Raw genomic sequence first — 12,458 nt, 5'->3', positions numbered from 1 at the left:
CTGGAATGAAAACCACTTAAGTGCTATCTGTGTTTTTTTGTACCCTTTATTCCCAGCTCAGTGATTTATTCTCCTTCAGCAAAGTACTTCTGAAGATGCTTGGAAAGCCTGCTGATCTTAAGGGAAACCCCCTAGATTTCCTTGTGCGTTATTCATGGGGTTTTCCCCATCTGTGGCAGAAAATAACACCACATTTTGAAAGTTTAAACAAAAGAGTGGTCATAAATAGAATTTTTTAAGCTGTGGAAGTGGGAAGAGTACAAGCAGAATGTAATATTTCCCACATTTTTCAGGATGTTTTCTTAGAATAGCATTCATAACACAACTTAAGACATTAATAGTCACCAAACCCCAGGGAGTACAGAAGAAAATTAATGGAGGTCTGTTGTTTTGTAATCATAATTTTTATACCAAGATTGGTAGGAAGGAAAGAATAAATTAAAGGAGCTGAAAAATAGAAAATAGAAGGAAGGAAGGAAGGAAGGAAGGAAGGAAGGAAGGAAGGAAGGAAGGAAGGAAGGAAGGAAGGAAGGAAGGAAGGAAGGAAAGGAAGGAAGAAGGAATGGAGGAAGGAAGGAGGAAGGAAGGAGAAAGAAGGAGGAAGGAGGAAGGAAGGAAGAAGGAAGGAAGGGAAGGAAGGAAGGAAGGAAGGAAGGAAGGAAGGAAGGAAGGAAGGAAGGAAGGAAGGAAGGAAGGAAGGAAGGAAAGGGAATTAGAGATAGCATGTTTCTGCATATCTATATGTGAAATCAGCCAGTTCAAAGACAATATTCCAACAGAAAGACCTATCAACTCAAACTGAGGTTACTGGGCAACAACGGGGATCTCAGTGGAGGTAAATAGATATTTAAACGTGTAAGTAAATAAACTGAACTGTGCTTTATCCCTGTGGAGTGGGAACGCTTTCAGGTACAATAAATGTGTATCTCTTGTTTGCACTTAAAAAAGCAGGGAAATCATGATAAAAGAAGTTTGCTTATCACAGAAGCTTGATGTGAGTGGAATTTGTCACAGCTCCAGAAGTAAGCATGTATGCAAGTTGTTTTTACTCCCTGCTATCTTCAAATTCACCTTCATTTTTTTATTTTTATTTTTTTTTCAGTTATTGAACAAAAATAATCAAAACAATGAAAGAGGTTCCTTATCTTCAGTTAAAAAGCACGTGCACATCTGTAATCATACAAAACTTTAAAAGATGGGGGAGTTGAAACAAAATTGCATCTTTGACTCTAGATGGAAATCTCTTTTCATAAGGGCTGGAATCCACTGCAGTCTGCTTGAAATATGTTGAGTAAAAAGCTGGAGAGGAAATGCTTTTTCATGTACTTAAGAATGAAACTAGAAAATATTAAAAGATTGTTTGTTGTCACAATTTTGAGAACAAAAGGCTTTTACAGTTACTGTTTAGTGGTCTGATTTGGATGGAATTAACCAGGGGATGAAAATTTCCACCTTATGTTTCAGTTCTGAGTTCTATATCTGAGTTCTGTGCTAAGGTATTTGTGGAATTATGCAGGAACTAATTTCACGTGTTTAGATGAAATGTGATGGCCTGAAAGAATGTTCATTCATTTCCTAATGTAGCTGCGATGGGTACATGCCCATACATTTGTGTGTGCCATTCCCATTTGGCTCAGTGTTGTCTTCTGCAGTGTGTGCTGAGCAGTCTCCAGGCCCTGCCAGGACACTTTTTAATCCCTCACATTGATTACTGCAGACATAGAGCAAACTGGACTGACCTCTGGCTAAGTTACTTGTTGGTGGAGCCTGCATCTTTGAGATGGCTTGTTTTTATTCTGTTAATGCCAGTTGTCAGAGTGCTTGAAAGGGAGTCAGTAAGTCCCCGGTGAAAGACATAATAATACATAACGCTATCTTGCTTTCAATTTTGGGTTCTTTTTTTTTTTCATCCACTGGTGGTGAATACTTTGCTGTGCAGGCTAGACTGGGAAAGGCTATCTGATGTGCATCTAACAGAAAAGGAAATAAAAGAGCAGATGTGAAATACACTGCTTAAGTAAGACAGCTTCAAAACCTGTGTGTGTTCAGATGCTATTCTAGTTCAGATGCTATTGTTAGTATCAACAAAGTATGAAATCAAACCTTTTTCTAGCTCCTTTTCTTCTAACCAAAGTAAATAAAGTGGAGAGAAAATTCTTATCCCTGGACCAAAGGGACCATTTCGGAGTGCAAAGCTTACAGAATCAATGATGGGCTCCATGATTCTATGCTACTTATTGTCATCTAGGCTGTTCATTTTACACACTTGCAGAGGTAAAAGTAGTAAGAGAGTTGTTAACTCTTCCTCCTCGGTTTTGGGCTGCCACTTTTAGTGCTGGGTTTATTGATGACCACGTAGCAGTGGGTTCAGCAGGAGGACAGTATTCAGCAGGTCATATCATACCATGCATTTGCCAAATGCCAACACTAGATGGTGCCCCTAAACTTCCTGCAAAATCTGAACCAGTTGGCACTGGGTCTCATTAAAACTCATAAAACTGGCCCATCAATCCGACCTACCCAAATCCCTGTGCAGGCCCTTCCTACCCACAGGCAGACTGACACTTCCTCCAACCTTGTGTCAACTGAGAGTGCACTCAATCCCTTCATCCAGATCATCAGTAAAGATACTGAGAAGGACGTCTGGTGTCTGAGACAGCAAGGCACTGTCCCTGGCTCCACAGAACCCCAGACCTGTAGTGCAAGAGCCACAGCAGGTGGCACAAAGAAGGTGCTATTTGTGTAGCTCCCAGCCCATACAGAGAGCTCACTGAAGGCAGCTTTTGGCTCAACTCTCAAAGACTGCTTTGAGACCAAAAGGAAGAGTGACATTCCCTGAACCCACACTCAGTTATTCAGGATGTACTTTGTACACAGAGAAGATGGTTTTGGCCACTGTTAGGAAAAAATATATATATTAATAATTAAAAATTTAATAATAAGGAAGGGGTGTTCTACCAGATATGGCGAAAACAGCCACTCACAGCTTGCTCTGTAATGTGTGGTATGTTGAAAATAGAAGCCAGGGGGAAAAGAAATAGATGGAAGGCACTGGTGTTGTGGTGAAACCTTGCAGAGACAAGAAAACACGCTGGAAAGGCAGTGTGCCTTCAGAATGGGAGCTGTGAGGTTGGCCAGAGATAAGTACAGGTTCAGGGCAAGAGAACAGGAATCCATAAAAGGATGAGGACAGCAGTCACGTACCTCTTGGGGCTGGGCTCATTCTTCTCATCATGCCAGTGGTGAATCATTCTGGATTTCCCAATGACGGCACCTGGCAGAGATGTGCCCATGGCCTTGAACACCAGCCTGCCAAAAGAAGGTATGTTAGGCTCTTGTGAGGGTACTTCCCACTAACTGCCACTACCTGTTTTTTGTTGATGGTTTAGCTGTGTGTTTGCAGGCTTGCTAACAGACAAGTGCATCAGCACTGGGAATGAGGACATCCCCTGCCAGCACCAGGCAGCCCCCTGCCAGCTCTGCCAGTGTCAGCACTGACTTTGCTCCATGACTGAGGATGGAATTTGAAAGGGAAGCATCCAGTTTTAACTTACTTGGACAGCAGTCAGAAGAGTGTTCATTTATCAAGATATGAAAGCCAAAGTGCTGGTAGAAAATGAACTGAGCAGAGGTAAAGCTTCACAAGGAGGGGCATAGACCATCCATATTTGTGTGCTATCTGCAAGACACCTCTAGGGCACAAAGAGATGCACTAGCAGCCTGCCACCTGCACAGCCTGGGGATGGGCTCTGTGTGTGATGGTCTTCTCCCACTCCCACTGTGGGCCTCAAGCCCCCTCAAGGCAGGTCCTGATGGGTAGAGGTGCTCCAGCTGCAAGGTGGGTACTCATTTACCTGTTGTAGATGTCATCGTCTTCACCACCCCAGCCCCAGTAATTGTTTGGGAACCCATTGATCTTTGTGAATTGTTCTTTGCTCAAGGCAGACACACCTCCAAAATACTGATTGCAGGGTAACCCAGAGTTAAGGAGAACAAGACATCAGGGATTGTGGTGCCCTTTCCAGACTGTGGTCCAGCTACCAACACACCTCTGGGACTTAGCATGGATCTTGGCTCTGCTTCAGCAAGCAGAAACAGCCCCTGGGGCCTTTCTGCTCTAAACTTTACCCAACTGCTAGGAGTAGCTGCAGCTGACTTGGGGCTGCTGACAGTCCTATTCTCAGCAGGGCTTTGCACAGAAAACAGGCAGACAAGACAAACCACAGCTGTGTTGGCACCAGCCTAGGGAATGCATGTGCTGGCAGGCACTCAGTTTGGTGCTGCCCCCAGACACCAAGGCAGATCCCTCTATGGCCTAAAATGGAACAGCCAAAAATGTTTTATTTTGCTCTCAAAATAACGTTTGACAGACTTCTAGAGAATGATGCATAGTCCTCACTGTGTGAGAATGCCTTGCTGTCCATGCTGTGCAGAAACAAGAGCCATTTGACACTCTGAAGCACAAGAAGAGACATAGAAGAGATATGGACACTTGCAGGACCCCAGTCCCCCAGTTCCTCCCAGACTTGTGTCACACTGAAATCTGAATTTATTCTTGGAGATGGAGAGGTGTCTTGGTTGGCTGTAGCACTTGTAGGTGTTCCTGTCATCCATGGGAATCAGGTCTACATCACTATACACAAAGCAGTCACAGTTGTATTTCTTCAAAGCCTCTATGAACCCTACATTCAGCAGTTTTGCATAGTTAAATTCTACATCTCAATCCTGGTTTTAAAGAAACAAACATACCCATGCACTCAGGGATGCTGGTGGCCTGGGATGGTTGGTCACCCAGCACAGACCCTGGCAGTGATCACCAGGCCTCCACTGCGAGCAGCACACGGCAGTGCTGAAGAAAACTGGAGCCTTTTGCCAAAACCAAAGCTGCCAACATCTCCCTGCTTAACTACATCCAGCCTCCCCCTCTCCACAGCTTCAAGCACTCTCAAGCCAAGAAATGCCTGACATGCCTAGCTCCAGCAGCATGTGCATGCATGTGAGTGCAGACTGCCTCCCTGCCTGGCTACATGCATCTGGTGTGGGATGCAAATCAAAGGCAGATAAAATTCAGAGAGCAGCCTCAAGCATCACAAATGGATCAATCCAAACTGGTTAGTAGCTCTGCAGCTTGAGAACCAAATAATTTAACTAGGGAACAGCCACAGCTAATTTCTGAACCAAAGATTTAACATGGCACTGTCAAACTGAGGTTTTCTGGGGCCTAAATGACTTCACAGAGAGAAGTGAGCTTTAGCAGAGGAGGACCTGAGACAGTTCTGAAGTAGAAGGTTCATGCCTTTCCTAAGGTGGTTCCTAAATGGATCACCATCACAGCAAGAGCTGTGAAAACTTCAGCACAGGAGGCAAAGAGAAGCTGATCCGAGGGGATGGGGAGGGGGAATGGCTGCAGCTGTGGGAAGGGAGGTCTTTGGTCTGTTGGCAAAGGGGCTCACGGTGCTGGCACAGTGGTGTAACCAGGTGAGCTGACTCACAGCTCCCACCTCATGTATTTCAGTGGGAAAATGGCCATGATGCATTGCCAACGACAGGCTGAGATGCCTGCTCTGCAGAGGAGGCTCATCTCCAAAGTGTCCCATCCACCTCACTGCTTTGCTGACTTCTCAGCGTAGAGGAGTGCTGATGGTGATAAGCCTGCTTGTGTGTCTGGGTAGGATCACAACACGCTGCTTTCCAGGAAAAAGTAATTTATCAGTGGCACAACAGCAAAAGGAATCGTGGCAAGAGGGACATGCTTTACATGGCATTGCTTTCCACAGTGGCAGCCCCAGAAGCTCCTGGCTCTGCCTCTCATTCATGGTCCCATTAGCAGCAGTGTGCTTCCCAGCCAAGAGCATGGCAGCTCTGACAGGGTGGATGTGCAGGAGGCAAAGACAGCTTGGATTGACCATCTGGTACTTGTTTCTGCTTAGGATCTGACTTCTGGAGGAAACAGCTGTTTTTCTTTCATGGCCAGGATCTCTCAACAAATAAACAGCTGGACAGAGAACATTAAAAATGAAAGCATTTTTAAACATGGCTGAAAATGAGACTTCTGCCTTATCATATTGGCCCATGACCTCAGAGGCAGATGGTGGTGCGGCAAGAGAGGTTACACCTTCCCACCAGTATTCCACTACCTGTTGCTGTGTGACAGATGGCAGCAGAGGGGCAGTCCGACAAAATGGGTCTGGCATGATACTGCAGATAAAGCAAAGGTGTGGAACTGAATTCCTCCATGCAGAAAAAACAGCACCCACTGACATTCATCACTGATTGCTTAACGTTTATGGAGACCAATTGGTTGATGCTGGCACAGTGAGGTGGGTGGTGTGTTTCAGCAGTGACACCATCACAGCACCTGGGAAATGAGTTATCTCCGCTGATGCAGGTTTTCACAAGTGCTGCATGCAGGATCTTGTTCATCTCAGGGAAAAATACATTAATGGTGGTGACTACGTTGCAAAAAATGTGTTTTGTAGCTGTAAGTTGCTCAGTGTTATTGTACTCTTTGTATCTGTTGTAGTTACCATATAAATGTATAGGGGACATTACTTTCAGAGCAGCCCATTTAATTCCTTTTGCCTTTCAGTCTTCCTAGAAGCAACTCTCAGACAGAGCATAGATCCCAAATGCTTTTATCACCTTATGTTACACAACTTCCTAGACATTAAAAACTTCTAATCCAAATTTCACTTACAGCATTACTTTCCCAGCCTTGATCTATTCTTTCAAGTTACAAATAAAGGGAAGTGAACCATAAAATCATATTACATTCAGCAGGTTCTTACAGAGATTAAACTTCATTCAGCTCACGTGTTTGTCCAGGAGCTGTTGGCTTCTCTCTCTGAGCATCACCAAAATCTGGGCAGTTTCACAAAAGTGCTCTGCTGTCAGTATTTGAAAGAAGTGGTAATAAATGCAATACCAAAGAGAACACAGGTCCCTCACCAGCATGCTGGCTGAAGACCTTGAAGCCATGTGTGTGCAAGCCCACATCTGAGGGCACCCTGGAACTGGGGCTGCTGGAAACCAAAGAGTCCTGAGCCATGAGGACCCACAACCTCTGCCCACACCCTTACCTGCACCAGTGCAAAAGCTGCAGGAAAGTGTTGCAGCGACAGTATAAAGTGACAGAATCATATGTAAGCACTAAGATTGGAAGAGACCTCTAAGAAGATCAAGTCCGATCGCTGAGCCATCAGTAGGATGCCCACTAATGAGTGCCATATCTCCATATTTCTGGTACAGCCCTGGGAATGGTGTCTGTGTTTTCAGCTGACCATCCAGGCACCTACTGCATCACACTCTGAGTCTGGGGAACATGGAACTCTCCCATCTCCCAGGACATCAGATTGCCTGGGTGGTTCAGGGTGGATGTATTGGTCAGAGCAAAGCTTTGCTCCAAAGAGGCTGCACATTGCCATGTGTGGCCTGACCATATGGCTACTTGCAGCACAAAGTGATGGAGGGCAAAGAGTGAAAAACATGAATCAAAAACAGAAAACAGAACAAAACACACATACACACACACACAAAACCAACAACGAAAAAAAAACCACAAAAAACCAAAAAAACCCAATCCATCACGGTCCCACTTAGTGACCTCAAACCACCTTCTTTGAAATAACAACCCCTTCATTTGCTATTCAGTTGCATAGACTCAGATGACCAGCGAGTACTGAGCGAAATGATAAATTTCTGCATCGGTTTTGCTAAAAGAAAACCACAGGGAACTTCTCAAAAGTCTCGCAGTGTTCTGCAGCACGAGGCCATGCAGCTCAACCGCCTGGTCCCAGTGCTGGTGGCCGCTCCAGAGTTCCCTTCTCCTGGCCCCGCTGTTCTGAAACGTGCCCTGCTGACGGCAGAAAACGCCCGCTTCTGCCTACGACTCTCTGGAAGAAACAGAACAGAGATGCTTGTAACTTTTCAGCTCGGCGTAGGCGCTGCCCACCCTCCCGCAGCGCGGTGCCGGCGGCTCCCTGCGAGGAGCCCGCATTGCTCGGAGCCGCCAGAGCTGAAAGACCCTTCCGCTCCTCCCCTCGCCTCTTGACGGGCGGTCGACGCAAAGCCAGAAGCGGCAGAACGCATCTCCGCAGCTGGTACCAGCCCGACTCCGGCCCCGCTCGCAGAGGCACACGTACCGAGGTGCCACGTTCGGTCCCTCCGTGACACCGGGGCAATTGGAGAGGAGCTCCCGGGAAGCGACCCGACCACCGCTCCCACCGGAGCCACGGGGAAAGCGGAGGATGCGCAGCGCAACAGCGTCGTAACTGGGAGTAGTCGAGGGAGGGAAGCGGTACCGGCGTCTCGTAAAGTCTCGGCTTCGGAAGAGTCTCGGCGTCGACGACCCTGAGACGGGTCGGGTGTCGGGCGGCGGTGCCGGGCAGCATCAGTTCCTTCGTACCACCGCACTGATGAGAAGTGCGTGCCGCTTCTCGCTACTGCCTGCAACGGGATGGGGTCAGCTGGGAGCTGCCCCGCGCTGTGCCCGCAGCCTCTACTCGGCAGCGGAGCGGTACTGGCAGCACGCGGAGCTGCCCGGGGCTCGGGGCTTCCCCGTGTATTCCCGCAGCTGTCGGTGGCGGTGTTCGCCCGGCGGGGGATGTCCCCGCGCCGTGTCCCCGCTGTCCCCGGCCCCGCATGTCCACGCTCCGTCGCGCAGCTTCCAGCGAGGGGCAACAGCAGACCCCTTCTGTTATGCTCTCCCAGGTCTGAGAGTTCTGAGCTGCCTTCCCTTGGCACGGCTGAATTCTCCTCGAGGTCTTTTGTGCAGGTTGGAAAGGACCAGAGCTGCCTCCACACTGAATTTGTCACAATACTCCTGAGAGTGTATCTGGCATGACAAAGAGCGCAGGTCTCAGTGTCTCTTTGCTCTTCCCCAGTGGCTTCCAATCACTGCTTGAAAGTGCCTCTGAACTTTTGCCACAGGAAAGTTCTTGGAGAAAGTTCAGTTGAAGTTCATGACCAGAGACATTTTCCTCCTCTTTCCTCTTTACTCAAATATTTCTCATTCCTTCTGATACGTGATGGAAATCAGTCCAATAATTACCAATAATTTTGTTAAACTATATATTGTTAGCATCAAGATGATAAGGCAGCTGCCTGTGACACTAGTGCTGTCATTGCCTGTGTGCTCAGCCAACATTCAACAAAATGCCAGCTTATAGATTGTCTTCACAAATGAGCAGGCCTGGCTTTCAAAGTCTCATTGTACCTCTCTTATGCGTTGATGAGAAAAGGCAGTCCCCTGTTTTTTCCATGGGATCACTGTCTTACTCTTGCTGAACACGACTTTGGAAGCAGGACCAGGGTTAAAGATGAAAGAATACTGTGCTGCAGCCAGAAGTCATTTGCATTCTGCTTAGATGGAGGTCATGCAGTCGAGAGAGAATGATTAAATATGAGTATACATGGGTATGTAATGGCATCTTCTGGTTTTAATGAACAGAGAATTAGGCGATAGGAATGCATGCTTCACAGGAAGAATGTGTGCATGCATACATGACTTTAGGCTCTCCTACACACCTCACTTCAGCCCTCTCCAGCTGGTCAGTGTGGCTGTCTCTACCCCAGCCCAGCCAAATAAAAGTCCACTTCGTCACATCACCAGATCAGCTTCTAGAACTGCTGTATAATTATAGTGCTGTGCTGTACATGAGCACACCTGCAAGTCCACCATTCCTAATGACTTGCAGGTCTGATTTTAATCGAAGTTGACAATTGAGAGGCACCACAAGCATCCAAAATGAGCGCTGAAACAAGCCAATACTGTGCCACAGAGGGGAAACATCAGCCTGGAGGAGCAGCGTGTCCCCATGGGCAGGATGTAAATGCTGATCACAGGATGGGACAAATGGAATGCAGGAAAGGACACTGCCTGGCCACAGCACTAGAAACTGGAGAACCTTCTTTGGCGAGAATCTTAAAAAGGTATTACTTAATTTAAGCCCAGATTTTAGCCAACTTAACCTCCCCCTATCCCCAAGTAAATCCACACTGTCCCCTAGTGGAGTTTCCACGCTGTTACTCGCAATAGATCGAATGCTAAACAGTGTTGGCAACGCTGACTCGTTCTTTGGTGAGGGCAGATTTAGTCATCCTTAAGTGCGGGAAAGTTTGTGTTGTTGTTGTGGGGTATTCCATTGTGATCCAGCCCATCTCCATCTGCCTTTTCCTTGTGCTGTTGCAGCTCCCAAGTCCGCGGCTCCCCAACTCGCAGCGCTGCCTCTGCCAGGGCCGTTCTGCGGTGTCGGAGTGACATCTAGTGTCGCCAGGACAGCAGAGCTCCGCTCAGCCTCGCTGCGGGCCCGCGGCAGCCCTGCAGGGGCGCCATCCACCGTGCGATCGCCGTCACAGAATTATCAAGTTTGGGAAAGACCTGGAAGATCATCCAGTCCAACCATCACCAACACTTCCCAGTTAAATCATATCCTTCAACACAACATCCAGACGTTTCTTGAACACTCCCATGGTCGGTGACTCCACCACCTCCCTGGGCAGTGCTATCCAATGCCTGAATACCCTTTAGGGGAAGTAATATTTCCTAATGTCCAGCCTGAATCTCCCCTGCTGCAGCTTGGAAACATTCCCTCTAGTTCTATCACTGATTACATGAGAGAAGAGGCCAACCCCCAGCTCACTACAACCTCCCTTCAGTTAGTTACAGTGAGCAACGAGGTCTCCCCTGAGCCTCCTCTTCTCCAGGCTGAACAATCCCAGCTCTCTCAGCCGCTCCTCATAAGGCCTGTGCTCCAGACCTCTCACCAGCTTTGTAGCCCTCCTCTGAACACGTTCCAGGGCCTCAATGTCTTTCTTGCAGTGAGGGGCCCAAAACTGAATGAAGTACTCAAGGTGCGGCCGCACCAATGCCTTGTACAGGGGGACAGTTACCTCCCTGTTCCTGCTAGTAACACTGTTTGTGATGCAAGCCAGGATGCCTTTGGCCTTCTTGGCCACCCAGGCACACTGTTGGCTCATGTTCAGCCGAGCATCAATCAGTACCTGCAGGTCCTTACTTACTGAGGGTGCACTCCATGCCCTCATCCAGGTCATCAATAAAGATGTTGAAGAGGACAGGCCCCAGCACAAACCCCTGGGGAACATCACTCGTGTCTGGTCTCCAACTGGATTTGTTTTCATTCACCACCACTCTGTGGGCCCAGCCCTCCAGCCAGCTCCTTACCCAGCCGAGAGTGTATCCATCCAAGCCACGCGCTGCCAGCTTCTGCAGGAGAATAGCATGGGAGACAGTGTCAAAGGCTTTGCTGAAGTCTAAGTAGACCACATCAACAGCCTTTCCTTCATCCACCAGACAGGTCAGCTGCACACTTCAGCCCTCTCCAGCTGGTCAGTGTGGCTGTCTCTACCCCAGCCCAGCCAAATAGAAGTCCACTTTGGCACATCACCAAATCAGCTTCTAGCTCCTCATCTTCATTTCTTTTTAGTGTTCCCCCCCCTTCTCTACAAAGAACTGCTGTATAGTTATACTGCTGTGCTGTACATGAGCACACCTGCAAGTCCACCATTCCTAATGACTTGCAGGTCTTATTTTAATCAAAGCTGACAATTGAGAGGCCTCATAAACATCCAAAAAGAGTGCTGTAACGAGGCAGTACTGTGCCACAGAGGGGAAGCTTAATGAAACAAGACAAGTTGTTCACAAGCAGACAATGGAATGTGAGGGGAAAGAGGGAGATTACAAGCTGCATCAGCCTGGAGGAGCAGCATGTCCCCAAGGGCAGGATGTGAATGCTGATCACAGGATGGGACGCATGGAAAGCAGGACAGGACAGTGCCTGGCCACAGCACTGGAAACTGGAGAGCCTCCTCGATCAGACTTGTCTTCTGTTTTGGATGGCTGCTGCTGTACTATCTCCAGTAGAGCAGAGCTCAAATCGTCTGTTACTGCAGTTGAAACATAGAATCATTACAAGGATACTTGTCATTTTCACTTGTCATTTTTTGTAGCAGGTGGATCCTCAAAAAACGAGCTGTTTGCAGTGCTTCCAGTGCATTATTATGCAGCTCCCAAGTCCGCGGCTCCCCAACTCGCAGCGCCGCCTCTGCCAGGGCCGTTCTGCGGTGTCGGAGTGACATCTAGTGTCGCCAGGACAGCAGAGCTCCGCTCAGCCTCGCTGCGGGCCCGCGGCAGCCGAGCACTGAGAGCAGGATCTGCTGACTGATGTGCTCTGGATCTTCAGGTTGGCGTGGATGAATCCCAGAATCTCTGGCACCTGTTGTGAGAACACAGGGAGACTGCTGCTGCCACTGGACTGCAGCCATTTGCCTCCCAGGCTGTGTTATTACTGCCCTTCCCACAGCTCTTTGCTGCCTTCAAATGGCTTCAGTTCCCAAGAGCTGTGGCAGGCAGGGTCGCCTCACTCTGCTTACATCCATCAGCCAGGTGCCAGGGTTTCTCCGAAGCACATCCAGCATAGTCTCAGCCCACTTCTTCTAAT

The sequence above is a fragment of the Coturnix japonica genome, chromosome Z, assembly GCF_001577835.2.
Source record: "Coturnix japonica isolate 7356 chromosome Z, Coturnix japonica 2.1, whole genome shotgun sequence".
Lineage (NCBI taxonomy): Eukaryota > Metazoa > Chordata > Aves > Galliformes > Phasianidae > Coturnix > Coturnix japonica.
Note: the sequence above shows the minus strand (reverse complement) of the source record.